Source organism: Camelus bactrianus, chromosome 7, assembly GCF_048773025.1.
Source record: "Camelus bactrianus isolate YW-2024 breed Bactrian camel chromosome 7, ASM4877302v1, whole genome shotgun sequence".
NCBI classification, from domain to species: Eukaryota; Metazoa; Chordata; class Mammalia; order Artiodactyla; family Camelidae; genus Camelus; species Camelus bactrianus.
This window is the reverse complement of record NC_133545.1, coordinates 90506726-90526352: the sequence shown is the minus strand read 5'-3', so window position 1 is coordinate 90526352 and position 19627 is coordinate 90506726. Positions and strand designations below refer to the sequence as shown.

At 42.2% G+C, this 19627-nt stretch overlaps 1 long non-coding RNA gene across 7 annotated transcripts in view; it reads left to right on the top strand.

Moving 5' to 3' along the window:
* LOC141578215 (uncharacterized) overlaps positions 1–12127 on the top strand; it is a 55098-nt gene extending 42971 nt beyond the window's left edge. For 3 of the 7 annotated variants that reach the window (XR_012508340.1, XR_012508338.1, XR_012508339.1), the window contains 2 exons: positions 10849–11006; positions 11837–12127. This is a non-coding gene — a long non-coding RNA (uncharacterized LOC141578215). Of the gene's footprint in view, positions 1–9560; positions 9821–9889; positions 10010–10848; positions 11007–11836 lie in introns of those variants that run through there. The other 4 variants (XR_012508344.1, XR_012508341.1, XR_012508342.1 and 1 more) reach the window with 4 other exon arrangements.
* The last annotated feature ends 7500 nt before the right edge of the window (positions 12128–19627 follow it).

Sequence of the window (19627 nt, the reverse complement as noted above, 5' to 3'; positions counted from 1 at the left end):
CTGCAAACTGTGATCAGCTCTGAGAAGGAAAGGAACAGACCTCGCCGTGCAGCGCTGGGAGCTTACCCGTCGGGGCTGCTCTGGGGGCATTCATCTCAGCTAAACAAGCTCTGCTGCTGCACAAAGGCAGGAAGGCAGGGCACGTTTGACCAGGTAGACTGGGCCTCGTTAGTCATACTCATTCCCCATTAAGCGGCAGCTGTCATGGGCACTTACCTAGTAAACAGATGTTGGCCATAATCATCACGCACTTTGCTTGGTAGTTTTATTGGCCCCAACTTTGAGATGAGGTCATTGAAGCTGGGGAGTTTGCTGCATGCCCGTGATTACCGTGAAAATACCCCCACTGGTCTTTCAACCTAGACTGGCGTGGCTGTCATGCCCCAGCCCTGTGAATGGCATCGTGTAGCTTCTCCCAAGTGGCCCAAATGACTGATATTGATTTTCTTAATTCGTAGGAAATGGTATGTGACAGTAGGAGAAAAAGGTAGTAAGAAATTGTTTGGAAAACTAGAAAAAAATTCAATTCTTCCCCAGCTGGGGGAGCGTAAGCTCTGTCACACACTCCACTCACTGCCTGTCACCTCCTCCCTGCCGACTCCGTGTTCAGAAGCCACTCTGAGCCTTTGAAGAACATTTTGCCTCATGACACTGTTGACTAGGACCTGCGACCTCTCTGTCCCTGGTTAACAGTCTATTCAAAGCCATTTAAATTTTATGCAGGCTCCTCCGCTCAGATGTAAGAATAGCCTCTTTAAACTTCTTGATGCAGCGCCTTAATGTTGATCTTGTGAAGGAAACCTAGTCAAAACCTGGGATGTATGCACATAGTGACCGTAAAGTCAGCACTTTGTGAAGTTCAGAATCAGATGGGTGGGAGACTCAGGAAAGGCTTTTTAAGGTAGAAAGGGGAAAGTGAAAGGACGCAGGCTGTGTAAGACTGAAACATCTCGGTCCCAGCCAGCAAGGCACCTGCGTTCAGGATGGTGGGTGGAGAGTGCAGAGTTGTCACAAAGAAAGAAGTGGTGGGATGGGAGGGAGGACAGTTAGGTACTTTACTGGGGAGGGAAATAGTGGGCTGAACATTTCCTGGTTGAACAAGAGGACTGTGACATGATGTGCTTGTATTTTGGAGAGAAGGGTTTTGTGGGGACAGGCCTAGGGAGAACGCTCTGTGGCTGGGGAGTCAGCACAACAAAGAAACATAGAGAACCGGGCAGACCCCAGGGCCCCTGCTGGGGGAGAGGCTGCCCACCAATTCGAGCCCTTGGGGCTGCTTCTGTCCCTTAGCCGGGGCCTTAGAGCTCCCTTCACAACCCAGTCCTGTTGATACTAGAAAAAATAAGTGGGGCATGAGAAGGGCTGTGTCCCAGGCTTTGGTTGAGCCCCTTGGGTGTGCCCTGCCAGATGTGGGTACTTGGCTTCATGCAGGAAAGTATTCAAGGGCAAGCCACTGTTGAGTAAAGGTAGATTTATTCAGAGAGATTTGTTGAAAGGCAAGAGATATTCCACGATGTGTGGGGGTTTGATGCTCAGATTAAAAGTAGGTACACACTCCACAGAGTGTGGGCCTTCTCTGAAACGGGAGAGAGAGGTGTGACCCCTAGGCAGTGCTGTGTTGCTTGTATTCATGGGCTTGGTGGTTTCATATGCTAATAAGTAGAAGGACCAGCCTAAGGGCAAGGGGCTGGAATTCACAGGGAGTTGGCCATTTCCCACCCTTTGACCATTTTTGTCTAGCCTTGGGACTGCCATGGTGCCTGGGGGCTTGTTATTCACCATGTTACTATTACAACGGGTGTGTAATGAAGCTCAAGATCTGCTAGAACTTAAATCTCTTCATCCTGAGCCTCAAGGTCTATTGGGGGTTGAATCCTTCACCATTTTGATGTTAATTGCTTTGGCCTTCCTTGAATGGCTGTGCTCTGCCCCCTTCCATCCTGTCTCACTGTGATGACACAGAGAGAACAAAGGCCCGGCCCTGGCTGTGCTCCTGCATTTAACAGGGGGAGGGGTGGTGTAGGCTGAGGATGACTCTGGGTGGTGTGAAAGATGTTTCAGATTTTCCCACGTGGGACATGGGGACCTGCCAGCTGCACCGCAGATTTATCTCACGGGCATTATCGCTTGTGTCACTCATTTGTTTCTATTTTTCTTTTTTTTTTTTAAGTATTTAATCTAAATTTAATATCAGGGTTTTTTAGGAAACAAATTTCTCTTTTTATTTTCTTTGGGGCTCTTTTTGGGGGGGTAGGTAATTAGGTGTATTTATCTGTTAGTGGAGGCCCTGGGGCTTGAACCCAGACCCTGTGTATGCTATACACACGCTCTAACACTGAGCTCTACCACCCGCCCCTTCATCTTTTTCTTTTTGCTTTAGCTGCCAAAAATCTTACAGCTGAATTTCTAGTCGGCCTTTAACACTTACCCTGACTTCATGGCATCCATTTTTATGACTTTACCTCCCCCTGGTTTCATTTAATTATTGAATCTCCATTTTCTTTTCACTCTCACTTTTGTCTTTTTGTTGTTATTGTTGTTAAGCTGTGTTTAAAAAATTGTTTAAATTCTCTTTTAGCAGGAGGCTGAAAGTAAATAAATATGTAAATAAACATCACACTTAAATGCTTTTATACATTCTAAGCTGTTTAGTAGTTACTTAAAAACTGGACTGATATTAAAGTTATAATATTTTTACATTATTTTTTAATTTTTTCAAAAGGTATAGCTGATTTACAATATATGTTTCAGGTGTACAATAGTTGCTCCATTTATAGTTATTGTAAAACATTGACTGTATTGCCTATGTTGTAAGATACATCCCTCTAGCGTGTTTATGTTACATGTAGCAGCTTGTATAAGAAAGTTGGGTAACACAGAGTCTGGGGCATTGCTGTGTCTGACTCAGGTTCCAGGTCACCCTGCCTGTCAGACCCCAGGCCCTCACAACTTTCTGCAGGGCAGCGAGTGGAGGCAGCTCTCATCAGCGCTGGTACCAACCTCTGAGTGGCAGTGACAGCAGTGACTGTCTGTGGACGTGCAAAGTGTTGTTCCAGGAGATTTACATGCATTTCTTCATTTATTATTTAAAGCCCTCCTGTGAGGGATCGTTTTAGATTTTTAATGAATAATACACTTTATTTTTAATTTAATAGACTTCAAACTTCCGGAAAATTTACAGGAGTAGTACAATGAACACTTAGATACACTTCACCTAAAAGGGCAGTATTTGTCCTTTTGTGTCTGGCTTACTTCAGCATACTTTTTTAAGGTTCATCCATGTTGTAGCCTGAAACAGTAATTTATTCTTTTGGTTTAATAATATCTTTTTTCTTTTTCTATTTTTGGTTTTGGTCTATTTAAAAATAGTTTCATTGAAGTCTAGTCAGTTTATAATGTTGCATCAGTTTCTTGTTTACAGCACAACACTTCAGTTATATAGGAATATACATGTATTCATTTTCATATTCTTTTTCAACATAAGTTACTATAAGATATTAAACATATTTCCCTGTACTATACAGTATAAACTTGCTGTTTATTCTATACATAATCAGTATCTGCAAACCTTGAACTCACAAGTTATCCCTTCCCACACCGTCTCCACTCTGGTAACCATAGTTTGGTTTCTATGTCTCTGTGTCTGTTTCTGCTCTGTAGATAAGTTTCTCTTTCTTTTTTTTTTTAAGATTCCACATATGAGCGATCTCATATGGTATTTTTCTTTCTCTTTCTGGCTTACTTCTCTTAGAATGACATTCTCCAGGTCCATTCATGTTACTGCAAATGGCATTATTTTATTATTTTTTTATGCCTACGTAGTAGTCTATGGTATAAATATACTGCAACCTCTTTATCCAGTCATCTGTCAGTGGACATTTAGGTTGTTTCCATGTCTTGGCTATTGTAAATAGTGCTGCTGTGAATATTTGGGGGAAGGTGTCTTTTTGAATTAGGGTTACTTCTGGATATATGCCCAGGAGTGGGATTGCTGGGTCATAGGGGAAGTAAATTTTTTGTCTTTTGGTGAATCTCCATACAGTTTTCCACAATGGCTCCACCAAACTTCATTCCTAGCACAGTGTAGGAGGGTTCCATTTTCTCCACAGCCTCTCCAGCATTTATTGTTTGTGAACTTCTGAATGATGGCTATTCTGACTGGTGTGAGGTGATACTTGATTGTAGTTTTGATTTGCATTTCTCTGATAATGATATTGAACATTTTTTCATGTGCCTATTGGCCATTTGTATGTTTTCATTGGAGAAAAGTTTCTTTAGCACTTCTGCCCATTTTTGGATTGAATTGTTTATTTTTCTTTCTTATGAAGTGTAAAAGCTGTTTATATATTCTGGGAATTAACCCCTTGACAGTCTCATTGAATGTAAATATTTTCTCCCATTCCATAGGCTGTCTTTTTGTTTTGCTTACTGTTTCCTTTGCTGTGAAAAAGCTTGAAAGTTTAATTAGACCCCACTTGTATATTTTTGCTTGTATTTCTATTGCTTGAGTAGACTGCTCTAGGAGAACATTGCTGAGATGCATGTCAGATGTTTTGCCTACGTTTTCTTCTAAGAGGTTTGTAGTGTCTTGTCTACATGTTTAAGTCTTTAAGCCATTTTGAATTTATTTTTGTGTGTGCTGTGAGGGAGTAGTCTAACTTCATTGATTTACATGCAGCTGTCCAGTTTTCCCTACACCATTTTCTGAAGAGGCTGTCTTTACTCCATTGTATTTTCTCACCTCCTTTGTCAAAGATTCAATGACCAAAAGTTTTTGGGACTATTCTTGATAATTTTTTTACCCATTCATTGATGGATGGACATTGTTTGTAACTTTTGGCTACTCTGAATGATACTGCTATGAATATTGATGTGCAAATTTTTGTGAGAATATGTTTTCATTCTGTTGGCTGTACAGTTGGCCCTCCATATCTGTAGTTTCCACTTCATGGATCCAGATGGCTGGTTGTAAAGGGACTCGAACATCCTTGGATTATGGAATCCAGGGTGGTGGGTTCCTGAAACCAATCCCCCGAGGATACTGAGGGATGACCCTATATGTAGGAGTAGAATTGCTGAGCCATATGATAACACTAAACTTTTGAGGAAACACCAGACTTTTCCAAAGAAGCTGCACCATTGCCCATTTCCAATGGCTGCATATTGAGGGTTCCCATTCCTCTGCCTCCTGACCGACAATTGTTATTGTCCGTGTTTTGATTATAACCATCCTAGTGGGTGTAAAATGAGATCTCATTTTGATTTTGATTTGACTAGTGATGCTGAGCATCTTTTCATATGCTTATTGGCCATTTGTGTATCTATTTAATTCCTTGGTAAATTTAAAAATTGGGTCGATTTTCTTTGTATTGGTCAGTTGTAAACATTTTTTTTATATCCTGGATACTAGTCTCTTATTAGATATATGCTTTGCAAATTTTTTCTACTATTCTGCAGATTGTCATTCCACTTGACTTTTTTTAAATATTAAGACAATTCCTTTATAGGGGAGGTAATTAGATTTATTCATTTATTTTATTTATTTATTTATTTTTTGCCAAGCATGCACTCTATCACTTGAGCTACCCACTTCCCCTTTCATTTCATTTTCTTGATGATGTCTTTTGTAACAAGTGGTTTTAATTTTGATGAAGTCCAGTTTATCTGGTTTTTTTTTTATCACTTCTGCTCTTGGTATTGTATCTAGGAAACCATAACCTATCCTAGGACCACAAAGATTTATACTATGTCTTCTTTTAGAAAGTTTATAGGTTTAGATTTTACGTTTCTGTCTGTGATCCATTTTCAATTAATTTTTATTTGTTATATACAATAGGGGGTTTCAGATTCTAAATTCATTCTTTTGCCTGCAGATACCCAGCCATCCCTGCACCATTCATTGAATAGACTATTCTTTCAATGCAGTGTTGTTGGCACACTTGTTGAAAACTGATTGTAAATATAAGTTTCCCCCCTGGAATTTTTACTGTGTCTCATAGATTTATGTACCCAAACTTATGACAGTACCATAATGACTTCAGTACTATAGATTTGTAGTAACATTTAAAGTGAGTCCTCCCACTTTGCTCTGCTTCTTCAAGATAGCTTTGGCTGTCCTGGGCCCCTTGCACTTCCATATGAATTTTGGGATCAGTTTTTCAATTTTTGCAAAGAAGTCAGCTGGAATTTTGATAGCGATTCCACTGAATTTGTAGATCACTTTGGGGAGTCTTAACGTTTTTAACAATATTGTCTACTATTCCATGAACATGGGATGTCTTCCGTATATGTAGATCTTCTAAAATTTTTTCAGTGATACTTCAAATTGTTCAATGTACAAATCTTGTAAATTTTTGTTAAATGTATCTCCCATTTTATTTTTAATGCTGTTGTAAATGGAAAGGCTGAGCTTCTTAAGGGTGGGACTATATATCAATTTGTTTATTTCTAGGATTCCTACACATCAAATACACTAGGTTTATATTTGCTTCATAAATCTATCCACAACTCTTCCCTCCCCTGTGTTTTAAAAAACCAAGACCCAGGTTAAACTACCTGAACACCTATGTGGAAGTGAGAAATGAGACCCTTGGGTGGGGCTTTGTGCAGATGATACTGAGAACTTATTTAGGATGGCTTCATCTTAATTTCTTTTAAACAATCCTTTCAGTGTATATAGTCAGATACATTAAGAACATGCCCTTTTGATGTACAGAGGAGCTAAGACTATCATTTTCAAATAATTTCTAGTGAGAATGTTGTACTTGAAACCTAATTTGTATCTATCTTTGAAGATTTATGTTTCAGGAGCTTTGACTAAAGAACACCTGTCTTTATTCAATAACGACAACTAAATGCTCAAACAACATGTAAGAGTTTGAGCTGTAACTGGAGGCAGCGCTTACCTCTCCCAATACACTTGTGCTGATCTGCTCAAAAGGGTTCGTCCAACTGTTTGTCAGTAGTCTGTTGGACAAAGCCATAAATCATTGATTTAAGGTTGCTGGAATGCAACATATTCTTATTAATACTAAGTAAGCCCATATTGAGTGCTTACTGTATGTTGGGAATTGTCCCTCAGACTCACATGAGTTTTATTTCTCTGAAAACCTTACATATTTCCTTGTTATTCCCACTTTACAGATAAGGAGACTGAGGATTAAGTCTTCTCTCTTTTTGGGGGAGCTCATTATCAATGACTGGAAGTTGTAAGGAAAAAGATATTGATTCATCCTGAGAAAATATTTTTCTGAGAGTCAGCATTTTAGAGGGTGACCACTGAAGAGGGTGATCATTGTTAGAGTGAGACGAGCCCCGTGTTGTACGGAGTCAGCATCCCAGTCCTGGACACGGCACTGTGCTGCGTGGTGGGTGAGGCGGCGTGGCCGCGCAGGGAACGAGGATGCCGGGCCGTTGGGCTGTGCTCAGGCCTGGTGAGGCTTTCTCTGAAGAGCAGTGGACCATCATTGACAGATTTTAATTAGGGGAGTGGGGTGCTCTCGTAGATCAGTTTTGTGTTTGTAGAATGCTTGCAAACATTCAGTAGGCTCGGCAGAAAGTGATGTGACGAATCAGAGTAGGGTGGCTGCGAGGTGTAGCAGTGTTCAATTTTCAAGTGGTTTTCAGTCCCATGTTTGTGGCTCAGTAGACGTGTCACTTTGGATGACGCACTCAAGGAAGTGAAACAATTTATTTAATCAATTGAAGCAGTGATGTACCCAATTCCCAGGACTGTTGTGGAGATCCAGTGAGATAACATTCACACAGTGTGCAGCGTGGTCCCCAGCCCAAAGTCAGTGCTGAGGGAGTGCCTGTGAATACCTGGTAGGTCAGGTGTCAGTGGTGGGTCTCGGTGACTGAGGAAATCTGAGCCCTGAAGGAGGGGTCCAGTCACATCTGTGAGTGATGGGCCTGAGCTGGGAGGGGCAGAGAGACCTTCCCTCCCAACCAGGGGCCCTGGGCAGGACGGCTATGGGAGGAGCACCGTGAAGTCAGCTCTTTTCAGGTGGAGTTGGAGTTGCTCTTGAGACATCTAAGTGCAGTGTCACGAGCTCACAGAGGAGGTCTGGGCCCGGGCTGTGCATTTTCCTATAATCTCAATCCCTGAGGACGCCGAGGTATTGATCGCTGAACGTGAAGTATTCTTTACAGGACAAGTGAATAGTAGTATCATTTCTGTCATCAAAGCTCACGTCTCTTTATTCATAACCCACTTTGTTAATTGGATACTTACAGGGCGGTTCTTCACCGCCCTCCCCTAGGCTCAGGCTCCACAGTAAAGAGCTGGTGAGCCTCCCTCTTTTCCAGAAGTAGACACATTTAGCTGGTAGCCTTCTATACCTCGCCAGACTTAGAATTTTAATTTGTTGTTTTAATTCTATTATCTGTTGGTCATCTCCTGACAGGAGAGACGTTTTACCTCATGGTCATGTTTCAATTAGCTGTTACTGAGAATTGCTGATCTGATCCATAGTGTATGTATTATATTAACTTTGTAGAGTACTTATCATTTTTCTTTCTTTGCCCTTAAATTTTGTTTGCCCCTTCAAGTTTCTATCCTATTTCCGGCCTTATTTTTTTTAATTAAAAAATGTGTGTTAGTAGTTAAGAAAACAAAAGCAAAGAAACAATGCACATGATACCTAAGTTTAGAAAATATCTATTGTGTTTTCTGTCTCGGCAAATGAGTGTTCTAGAAACTCGTGAAAACGTTCATTACACAAGTTCCTTAAAATGCTGATTAAGAAATAAATCCTTCCTTCCTCATCTTTCAAGCTGCACAGCTAATTTTCAAGAAAGTGAGGGGAAATCCTCAGAATCCAAGTCATATCAGAAAGCAGGGATTCTGGGAGATACGTGAGACTTAGAATCCCTGGGGTGCCGGTTGGCTCCTGAACTGAGTGTTAGTTGCCCTGGCAGGAGGGCGGGAGGTGAGCCCCGGGCCTCTCACACTGGGAGTTGGATGGCTCATCCTATGTAAGGCCAAGCACATCCTGAGAATCCTGTTTAATGAAGGGTGAATTAGAAAGAAAGAAAAATATCATTCCTCAAGGCAAGAAATTAAGGAAAGTCAATTTTTGGGGATGCAGGGAAAAATAACAAATCCAAAGTAAGGATTTAGTTTAAAGCTGTTCTGGCATGAGAGTGACCACATTCTCCTGGCAGAAAATCACAGCTCCTCCCGGAATGAGAAGTTGTGTTTTGAATGAAACAGTGAACAGCCATTCCTAAAAAGGCCTCCTGAGTCTTCTGGATCAAGATACTAGACCCAAACAGCTCTCTTCCAAGGTCTCATTTAAATAACCAGAAAGGTTTTAAAGGAAAGAAGCCATAATCATAGTTCTATTTATTGACATTAGTATATGCTAGGAATTCAGAGGTGACTATGGAGTTGTCTCCTCTTTTATGGACCTTACTTTCTGTTTGACATAGTTGGGGAGCTGGGTGGAGGGAGGTTTTAGTCTGTTGCAATTAGCTAGGAAAGGAAATTAAGAAAGCAGTGAAGGGTGGGTGAACTTTTTAGCTGAGGACAGTCCTGTTCATTTGGCTTTTAATTGCAGGCTCGATGAGTTTTCACTGGAGGGAATTGATCTTACAGAAAATGGACTTAACTCAGGCCTCTTCAGAATGGACAAATGAACCTGGAGAAAGACAGTCAAATCTGTGCAGACATTGAAGTTCACGTGAACGTGCTGTATCCCTGAGCCAAAGATAGGACAAGTAGGCAGCACTTCTTGAGGACAGAGGGGTGGTTTTTAAGGTTCTCCAAGAATGAATCCCAGGGAACCGGGATGGCCAGTTGTCAAACTGTGACTTTGCTTTTTGGACGGTGTGATCACCAAAGGTATTTTCCGTTTATTAGTTTTCATTTCTCTTAAATACATCTCAGGTGATGAGGACGTGGGCACAAGCATTGGACGCCATGTCGAGGAGACTTTGGATACCTGCCTAGAAGCGCGGGCACAGCTGCGGCTGCGTCATACATCTTGCCGCCCACCCCGTTGCCCGGCTCCGTGATCACGGCAGTGTGGTTCCTTGATGACCTGTCCATCTCCTTTGTGACATTGTAACCCACCAAAAACCGGAGGGTATTAGCTTGGCTTTGTTCTTTTCCATCCTTCTCTTTGAATGGACTGATAGTGGACCCAGTTATGTTAGCAGATGTTTTACAAGTAGGGCTCTCAGTACAAACCTTGTAATCCCCGCTGTGTGATCTAGAGAAGAAAGTTACATTCTTTCCAAATTGTTTTGATGCACTTATGTGGGAAAATGGTGTACGTTTGAATATGTATTTCCTCTCTGAATCATCATGGCTAGAGATGAATGTGGGCAGACATGGAATGTGTTTTCTGTATTTGAACTGTATGGTCCCCTAAATTCTCCCCAGCTTTTTAAAGTCATCACTGGAGTGTTACCTCCAGAGTGTCCCAAAGCATCCACCACTGCCTGTTCTTCAGACACTGTGAGTTTCCAAGTTGGAGAAGGCTGCTAGCTGGTGAGGCATTCTCTGGCACATCTCTGGCTGGCTGATGTGGGCTTAGCACCCAAGACTTGGCAGACAGTAACTAACCACGATCACTTCCATTTCTGGGACACTCATGAAGGATTTTATACGTATGCTAGTGGCATACGTTATTTCAATTAGTTTTCCCAACAATCATAATTAGATTTTTTCACCTCTATTAATAAGTAAACTGTCAAAGCGAGTGACGTGCAGACTTTGGACTGGAACACGGGTCTTTCTGATCCCAGTCTCTGTTCCCTCCCCGACCTATCCTCCCAGATGGCCAGGAGACTCTTCCTCAGTCTTGAGTTTCCTGCTGATATTACCACTCTCTTTGTTTCTAGGAGAGGAAAAGAAGTCTAAACTTACTTTCCAGTTGAAAATGGAATGGAGAGTTAACGTTGGAAGCCGGGAGAGTCTGTCCTGTGATGAAGCGGCCTCCTAGCCACTTCCACTGGGACGTCACGTCACTGTCTGGGCCCCTTGCTCAGCCTGTGCACAGGTGACAGCGCAGATGTGCCGAGCAGTCCTCCCGGACAGGGCAGTGGGTTGGAAAGAAGTTTGGGGATTTGGTTTCATTTCATAGGTTTCTGAGGGCCTTGGCCTGGCACTTCGAGTGGGACCATTCCCTGTCCCACATACTCATGCTCTGGGCCCGTGCAGGCCTGATGTGGCCTCAGCCTGAGGCTCAGGGCCCGTGGTGAAGTGGAGAATTTTAGTCCAGGGTCTGTGGAGGCTCTGACAATTCTGGGTCGTGGGACATTGTCCAGGATGATAATAATTCTTCCCCGAGTTTCAGATTTCCTTGCCTGTGAGACGGGGTAGTAATAGTTTCTGAGATGATTGTAATGATTCAGTAAGGGGCGCAGCGTGTGCTGGCAGGTAGCTGGTGCTTAAGGAGCAGAAGTCGCAGTCACTCTGTCAGCCTCTCACTGTGTGCTCTGTGCTTTGAGAAGATGTGTATTTGGTGAAAGTCCTGCCCAAATACTAGGGTCTAGATGAAACGTTGTTCCTTTACTTTCCCTTTCTTTTGCTCCTTCCTTTCTCTGCGTCTCATGTGTAGGGAGCAGATTCCTCTGTTTCAGGGAATACAGGCCTTTCTAGGAAAAGGACAGGATGAACGTGGATAGGTGGGGCCGGAGGGGGTCTGGAGCATCTGCACAGCGCTGCTTCCCTGCATTTCTGCATCCGGTCCCATCAGTGCACGAAGTCAGCCTTCCTCTTCCTTCCTGTGTCATCAGGTCTCTGTTTTATGGGAAAACATTTTTTACGTGTCTTTTTTCACTTACATGTTTCGTTCAGATGCTTGTTGCTTTTTTCCCTGTGCTTCAGCGTTCCTAGGAGAGAATTCAGCAGTGCAGCATCCTCTCCGAGCTCTATGAGTTGATCGGCTTCCACTGCAAGTCTGTCTTCTTCAAGTGGGTGGCCCCCGTGCAGCGCGTGGCCCCCGGCATCCCGGAGCCTGGCGGGAAGGCCTGCTACCGACTCCTTCTGCAGACGCTTCCTGGCTACAGTCTGTCACTGATTCTGCAGGACTTCAACAAAGGTTTTGGGACTAAAACATTGCTTCAGTCCGATTAACCATGCCTTGTTTGGGCCCTGCTCTCCTGTCTCAACAGGGTGAATTGTGATTCATGTAGAGCAGGACACAGCAGACTTTTTTCTGTCAAGGGCTTGGGAGTCAATATTTCAGGATCTGCAAACCTCCTGATCTCTGGTGCAGCTGCTCAGCTCTGCTGTTCAGACGCCAGAGCAGCCGGAGAGTCCACACACCCACAGAGCTTTATTCACAGCAGTGGCTGGGGCTGGATTGGGTGTATGAACTGCAGTTTGTCCCCACAGCCTCCTCACTATTGACGCCTGTAACTGAGCGTGCATTTGCGACAATGGGTGAACCTACACTGACACGTCATCATCACCAAGAGCCCATACTTGACACTAGGATTTACACTTGGTGGTGTGCACTCTGTGGGTTTGGACAGATGTACAATGACACGTTTCTACCATCACAGCATCATACAGAGTAGTCTGTCTTAGTGACCCTAAAAATGCTCCTTGCTGCACCTCATTCATTACTCCTTCCCCTCTAGCCTCTGACAGTAACTGATCTTTTAGTCTCTGTGGTTTTGCCTTTCCCAGAACACCATACAGTTGGAATCAGACAGTTGCAGAATCTTCCCAGATTGGCTTCTTTCACTTAGTAATATGCATTTAAGGTTCCTCCATGTCTTTCCATGCCTTGATAGCTCATTTTATTTTAACACCATAAATAGTCCATTTTCTGCCTGGACCACAGTTTATTTATCCATTCACCTACTGAAGAACAGCTTAGTTGTTTCTGAGTTCTGGTGATTATGAATAAAGCTGCTATTAACATCTGTATGCAGATTTGTGTGTGGACGTAATTTTCCATTTTGTTCAGTAAACACCAAGGAGCACAGTTGCCAGATCATATGGTAGGAGTACGTTTAGTTTTGTAAAAAATTGCCAGACCGTCTTCCAAAGTATCTGGGCCATTTTTCATTCCCACCAGCAATGCAAGAAAATTCCTGACGCTCCACATCCTCACCAGCATTTGGTGCTGTCAGTGTTCTGAGTTTTGGCAGTTCTGACTGGTGTGCAGTGATAACTCACTGTTTCAGTCTGCAGCCCCTTGATGACAGATGCTGTGGAGCATGTTTCCATAGATTTCTTTGGCATCTAGTTTCCATGTTGAGGTGTGTGTTGAGGCATTTTGCTCATTTTTTAAGCAGGTTATTCATTCTTCTTGTTGAGTTTAAAGAGATTTTGGTGTATTCTGGATATCAGCCCTTTATCAATGTGTCCCTGCCCTTCACCTGCAGCACCGGAGTTGTCCTTTGGGTCTCAGTGGAGTGTCAGCTCTTCAAAGAGGTTCCCTGTCTTCCCTCACCTAAATACTGTCCTTGAACTTTTCACTTTCATTGACTCACTTTGTTCTTTTTAAATAGCATTTCCCATAATTTGTAAGTACATTAAAAAAAAAGGCAATGATTGAACACTGCCTCCCCCACCAGGCTGTGTGCCCTGTGAGAGCAGAGACCCTGTCCCCACTCACCATGTCCCATGACAGCACATGTCACATGTCCATGTAAATGTGTGTAACGTGGGGCCAAACCTGATGAGCAGCTATGACGACATGTGTTGGCTACCATTCATTGAATAGAGTTTGTTTCTTGATCTTAATTTTAAATCACATGAATGAAACATGTTTCTTTTGAAAAATAAAACAACAAAGCACACCTCCATGTGATTGGTACTTTCTACTTAGCCTTCTGACCCAGGAGGGGACGTTCACCATCATTTTGTGGAGGAGGTTGGGGAGGTAAAGTAGGAGAGTGAGATCAAATAAAGTAAAAATGATAACAATCAGCTGGCTTTATTTTCACTAAGACAAATGTTACTTTAAACCATACCTCAGCTGTTGTTCTGTTGTTTTAAACACTTCTCATAGAATTAAATGGAAGCCCACTAAACCCTGAAAGGGAAATTATGTGCTCAGGTCCTGAAAAGTGTTTATGTCTATTTCTTGAAATGCACATTTTCCCTGCTGGTTACAGAATGTCATGGCGGGAACACAGCCGTGAGCTGTGTGTGTCTGCCAGCTTCACGGGCTGCTCACTGTCATTTTCATTTTCTTGTGTTGCAGTGTATGAAGGTTTTCCATCAGACTGTTTGCTCAGCCCCTTCCTGAATGAGGGATTGAATTTTCCACAGGAAATCTTATGGAAGAGAGTGACAAGGCACATGGGTTTCCCAAAAAGCAATAGTTGTTGTAATAAACTCTCACATTGGTGAACTTTTTGAATACAAGCGAGTTGAAAATTTTATCACTAGGTCATATGCCACAAATCTGTCTTAAGAATAAAAAGATTCAGATTTTATAGAAGAAGCAGATTGAATCAAGTATAAATTACAATTTGTACACTAGTTGGTGTTAGAACATGTACTCACTCTTACCATAATTGCCTGTGGTAGGAACTGGATCATTATTTATTTATTTAAAAAAAATCCTCAAGGTTCTACTTGCCTCATTCTTGATGCGGCAGTGCTGAGGTTAGTTAAGTTGGGACATTTAGAATTCTTGGCTAGGTTTTCAGGACATTGATTTCAGCCTCTTTATCTTTTTTAGAATCTCTTCTTTGTGTCGGTCTTTGGTCTTTTGACAATGTGGAAATACTGCACAGATCAGTCTTTCCCTTTTTCCTGTCTTTATGGGAAAAGATTTCTGTAAGACACACTACTAGGACATTAAGCATTTTGTGTGGGGTAAGTTTGGTCGGCTCAAAGGATTTCAATTAATACGTATTAATACTTGCTATTCAGCTAATGATAAGAAAATTATAAAATAACTTAATTATACATCAATAAATATAGTACAATAAGCCCATCACCCAGATTAAGGAATTCACAAACATTTCCATATTTCCTTTGTTCTTTTACTTGTCCTTTGTTGAAGTATTTGACAGCAAATTCAAGAAAACATGTCATTTTACCCTATGTACTCAAGTAGGCATGTCTGAAAAATGAGGGCCATTTCTTTGATCAGGTTTTTCCATTTGACTTATGTGCTCGTTAAGTACCAGCTGTATCAGGCATCTCACTAGGCATTAGGAATCCTTGGGGCAATGAGACAGTCCTGGCTCCCAAGGAAGTTAAGGGCTGATGGAAGAAACCAACACAGGAGCTTAGGTGCCTCACCTAAGGTCCCTGCGGGATGACACCAATTGGAAAAAATTTGTGCACAATACAGTGGGATTCACAGAAGGGACTGGTCAGACTAGTAGGGCAGGCCGTGAGAGAGGCGGTCAGCAGGGCTACAAGAGGAGGAATCATTTGATCAGAATCTGAAATCTTTTCTGCCAACCTTCCTACCAAGCCCCTAGGGCCCATCACACACAACCCTGTGCTGTAACTGTTTTTGATTCCTGTTACCACGTCTCCTTCAGGAAGGATTTTAAGGTGGAAAATATTTAAAATCAGTAATTGTTGCCAGAAGGGACATAGAACAAAGAACATGGAAACAACACAAATGTCCATCAGCACATGACTGGATAAAGACAAGGTGATACATATCTACAATGGAATACTACTCAGCCATAACACATGCAATTTGCAGCAACATGGATGGACCTGAAGACTGTCATTCTAAGTGAAGTGGGGTGAAAAGAGAAAGAAAAATGCCATAAGACTTCATTTATGAGGAATCTAAAATTAATAGCAATAATAATAAGACCACAAATGAACTAATTGTTATTTTGATTTCTTGAATATGCTTAAGCACATATGACTGTCCTTTGTGATTGGATTACCATATTCTGTTTATTATTCTTTTGTAGTTGGCTTTATTCCTCTGGTAACTATGTAAGTTTAAAAATCTGAAACTCTAATCTGTTCTTAGAAACAATAATTAGTACATATATGTAACTAAAAAAATGCAGTATACTCTATACATGTATTTACATGCAATGTGTATGTGGAGTTGAACTGTAATAATTATACCTAATAATACTGAAAAAGGAAAAAAATAAATTTATTTTAAAAAATCACCCCTCTTTAGATATTAAAACGTTCATTTCTGAGATTCTGTGAAAGACGGCATGGAAGTAGGTTTTTAAGGTTTTCTCCTTGCTCCTCGGTGAGCAGCCTGGGCTGCACAGCTTGGCCGCCACAGGCGCCCAGGACTTGCCGGCTTGCTCCTCAATTGTTGGGAGGAAGATTAGCTGCTTCAGGAATATTTATGCTCTTAGAAGTTGCTGAAAACCCCACAGAGCTTCTGTTTACATGGAGTGTATCTGTCAATATACCCCATTTTAGAAATTTGAACAGAAAATTTAAACCCAAGAACTGACAAGCACACGCTGCCCCAGCACGTGGTCAAAGCAGTGCTGTCACGGTGGCGTGTGTTGGTTCTAGAAAAAATGCACCATACACTCAAGAATGAGGGTGAACCCACAGATCTCATCTCAGCAATGCTATGAAGAGGTGGGACCCAAAGCCCCTAAAACAGTGCTGAAGTCCCCAGATGTCCCAGAACACACAGAGCCATGGGACCAAGAATCCAGTGTCTCATGGATCATCAGCCGTGGAGACCGCGTCCTGGGTCAGGAGAAGCAAAAGTAGGGATACCAGGCACACAGTCCTATTACAGCAAAGCTTTAAAGGTGTTGAATTGACTAAAAGAGTGGCAAAGATTTGCATTTAGAATACTACATTTCCTCTCCTGGAGACGTTAGAATGATAACACTGATTAACAGAGGATGATTGTAATGGATTAACTATGATACTGATGACATGAGCTGCTCACACTAACCCTGCACTCAATGTAGACTAAGCCTTTTATGCACACACTTCATTAGGTCTCCACATCCCTGCAAGGTGGCATTAAGCACTCATACAACCATGAAATCAGTGACTATAAAACAGTCACAAGGCTTTCTCTGCAGCATGAGGTAGCAAAACCAGCAAGGATTTTCAATGACAAAATCCAAAATCATATATATTTGGGAAAGAAAGCAAACAAAACACAGAAGGACAATAAAACAAAAGAGCAGATGGAATGGAAACTTTTATTGAAGAAAGCAATGATTGATTCGATTACAACAGGTAATGTCCCTGGTATAATTGAACCATCAATCCAAATTTTTGGAATAGTGAGTTGTGAAATTACTGTCTCATTTAATATTGGAATTCCTAGTTGGACCAATTTGATATACATCACTGGTGTGATGTTATCTATTTAGGTAAATAACAATATTCATATTTTTTAAGGTAACAGGAATCATAACACAGGACTCCAGATTTAGAGAGAGAATTCAAACAACTACTATCATACTCCATCCAGTAAGGACAAGTGTCCCTGCGTCACCAAAACAATGAGAATTTGCACACAGAAAACACATTTCTCCAGTTGTGACAAATACAAGACCGTGAACCATGAATTACGAGAAGAAGCAACTGTTTAAATGCCATGGGCAAAATTTTTTATCATCTTGAAAACATCACTGATGCACTAAGTAAGAAAAAAAATTGTTTTACTAGCAAATCTAACTGACACAGGGGATTTTCCAAGTGAGAAGGTAATTCCAAAAATTGCAGTAAAATGAGTTAAGATGATCTGTGCAGTGACGGAGCTGATATTAGACTGACCAGCATCACGATTTCCGGTTTTACACTTGCTCTCTTCTTGTCACCTCTGACACAAGAATGCATCATATGATTTTTTTCTTTAGGGAAAAAAGATAAATAAAAACTAACTAGAAGATGTGGTATGGAAAGCAGTAATGAAGTTGTCTAACCTAATAATGCAGCCAGTGTAATGTAGCACTTATTCGGGCACTAGAATTTTTTAAATCATGATTTATTTTATATCCTATTTCTATCCTAAAGGAGGCACTTAAAGTTTTCTACTTTATTCAACATATCTTGTGGGGGTTGTGATATACACTGGTATGGCAGTTTTCAGAGATTCAAAATCGCCTCTGTGGTTGTGGTCAGGAAAGGCAAGGCTCCCTCAGAGCTGAGACGGAGAAGGAATCCCCGGAGTCAGCCCCCGGGCAGCTTCCGAACCGCATCTGCTTGCACTTGGCACAGGACACCATCAGCAAGTGTAACTCTGACAAGGAGATTTCCCCGGGGACCTGGGAGGTGCTCTAACATTCTGAAGCCACTTGTTTCCCATTTAGGTAAGGCTTGGAAAAACAGTTTATTAGAAGTGACTCCCTTTGTATGTGCCTTTTGTCCTGAGAGGTCACTAATTAGCAAAAATATAAAATACCCCATAATATAAGAATTTAGGTACCCCATTTTTCCATCTACCTGTCTATTTGTTTATCATATTTATACTTAGGTTACACTTTCCATGATGTTCAATTCCGGGCACCAAAAAAGAAAGGTTGCAAAATATTTCTTATAAAAAGCGGGAATGGGTCTAAGGTTTAAAAACCACTACTGCTAACAATAAAAGCCAGATAATATTTTTAACCTCAATTGCATCAGACCTTCCCGAATTCCTCCCTTAAGTTCACTGTTAAAACAATAATGGAATCTCTGTCCTTCCAAGACTCGGGCCTGATCGCCACCCATCCAGATATCTTTCTGTGGGTCCCTACTTGTCCTCGAGGCCCCCAAACACAACTTACGGGTTGAAATTTCTTCAGTGTTCCTACTGTAGGGGAAACCTGGAAGTCCCAGGCACTGTCCAGGAGTCACACCTACCTGCAAAAATCAAAGTCATGTGACTGAAATGGGACAACCCAGGTTGTGTGGTAGGGCTGAAAGCTTACCAAAAACAGGTTTGGGGGCCTTACCCAAGCCCTCCAGCTCCTAACATGAAGAAGTACAGGGAGGCCAAATTAACCACGAGACTGTGTGGCTTAATTACCCCATGAATAAAGGATTTGTGCCAGTGCCACCTTTAGACAGGGAACCCCAGAACCCAGACTTGGAAGCACCCTGTCCCCTACCCTCTGAACAAATATTCTCTCAAGACACATAGTGAGAGATGGGAGCCCCGGTGAGCTCTGGAATAAGATGCGACCTGAAAGACTGCTGGTAACAAATGGTGTGCAGCTCGGACAACCCTCAGGACCACCAGCCATTCTGGTACCACTGATGCCCACACTTCCATCCACAACAGTTTCTTCAGGACACTTATGCACATATAACCATCACACAAAAATGATTGCTTAGACATATTTTAAGAGAAATAACATTATGAGAATGCCAAATTCATGACATGTCAGAGTCAAGACCCCAGAGTATTTACTGGATGAGATCTCACGTGTGCCCCGCAGTGAGCTTTAAACCCTTAGGACACAGTCATGGAACAGTAGGCATTTTCTTTCTTTCCTCCAAGTTGGCTTTACTGGAGAACTCCGTAGACACAGGAAGACTCTGTTTCCCACCTCTACTACTTACACAAAGGGCTCATCACGTGGTGAGGGATCAGCGCTTGTGCGACCGGCTCCAATGTGAGCACTCCAGTGCCCAGCTCCTCCAGGAGCAGAGCTCCCCCCAAAGGAGCAGAGACCCCCCCAGGAGCAGAGCACCCCCCACGGGCACTGCAGTGCCTGCAAGAATCAGGAGTCTGATGAGTGAGCCTGG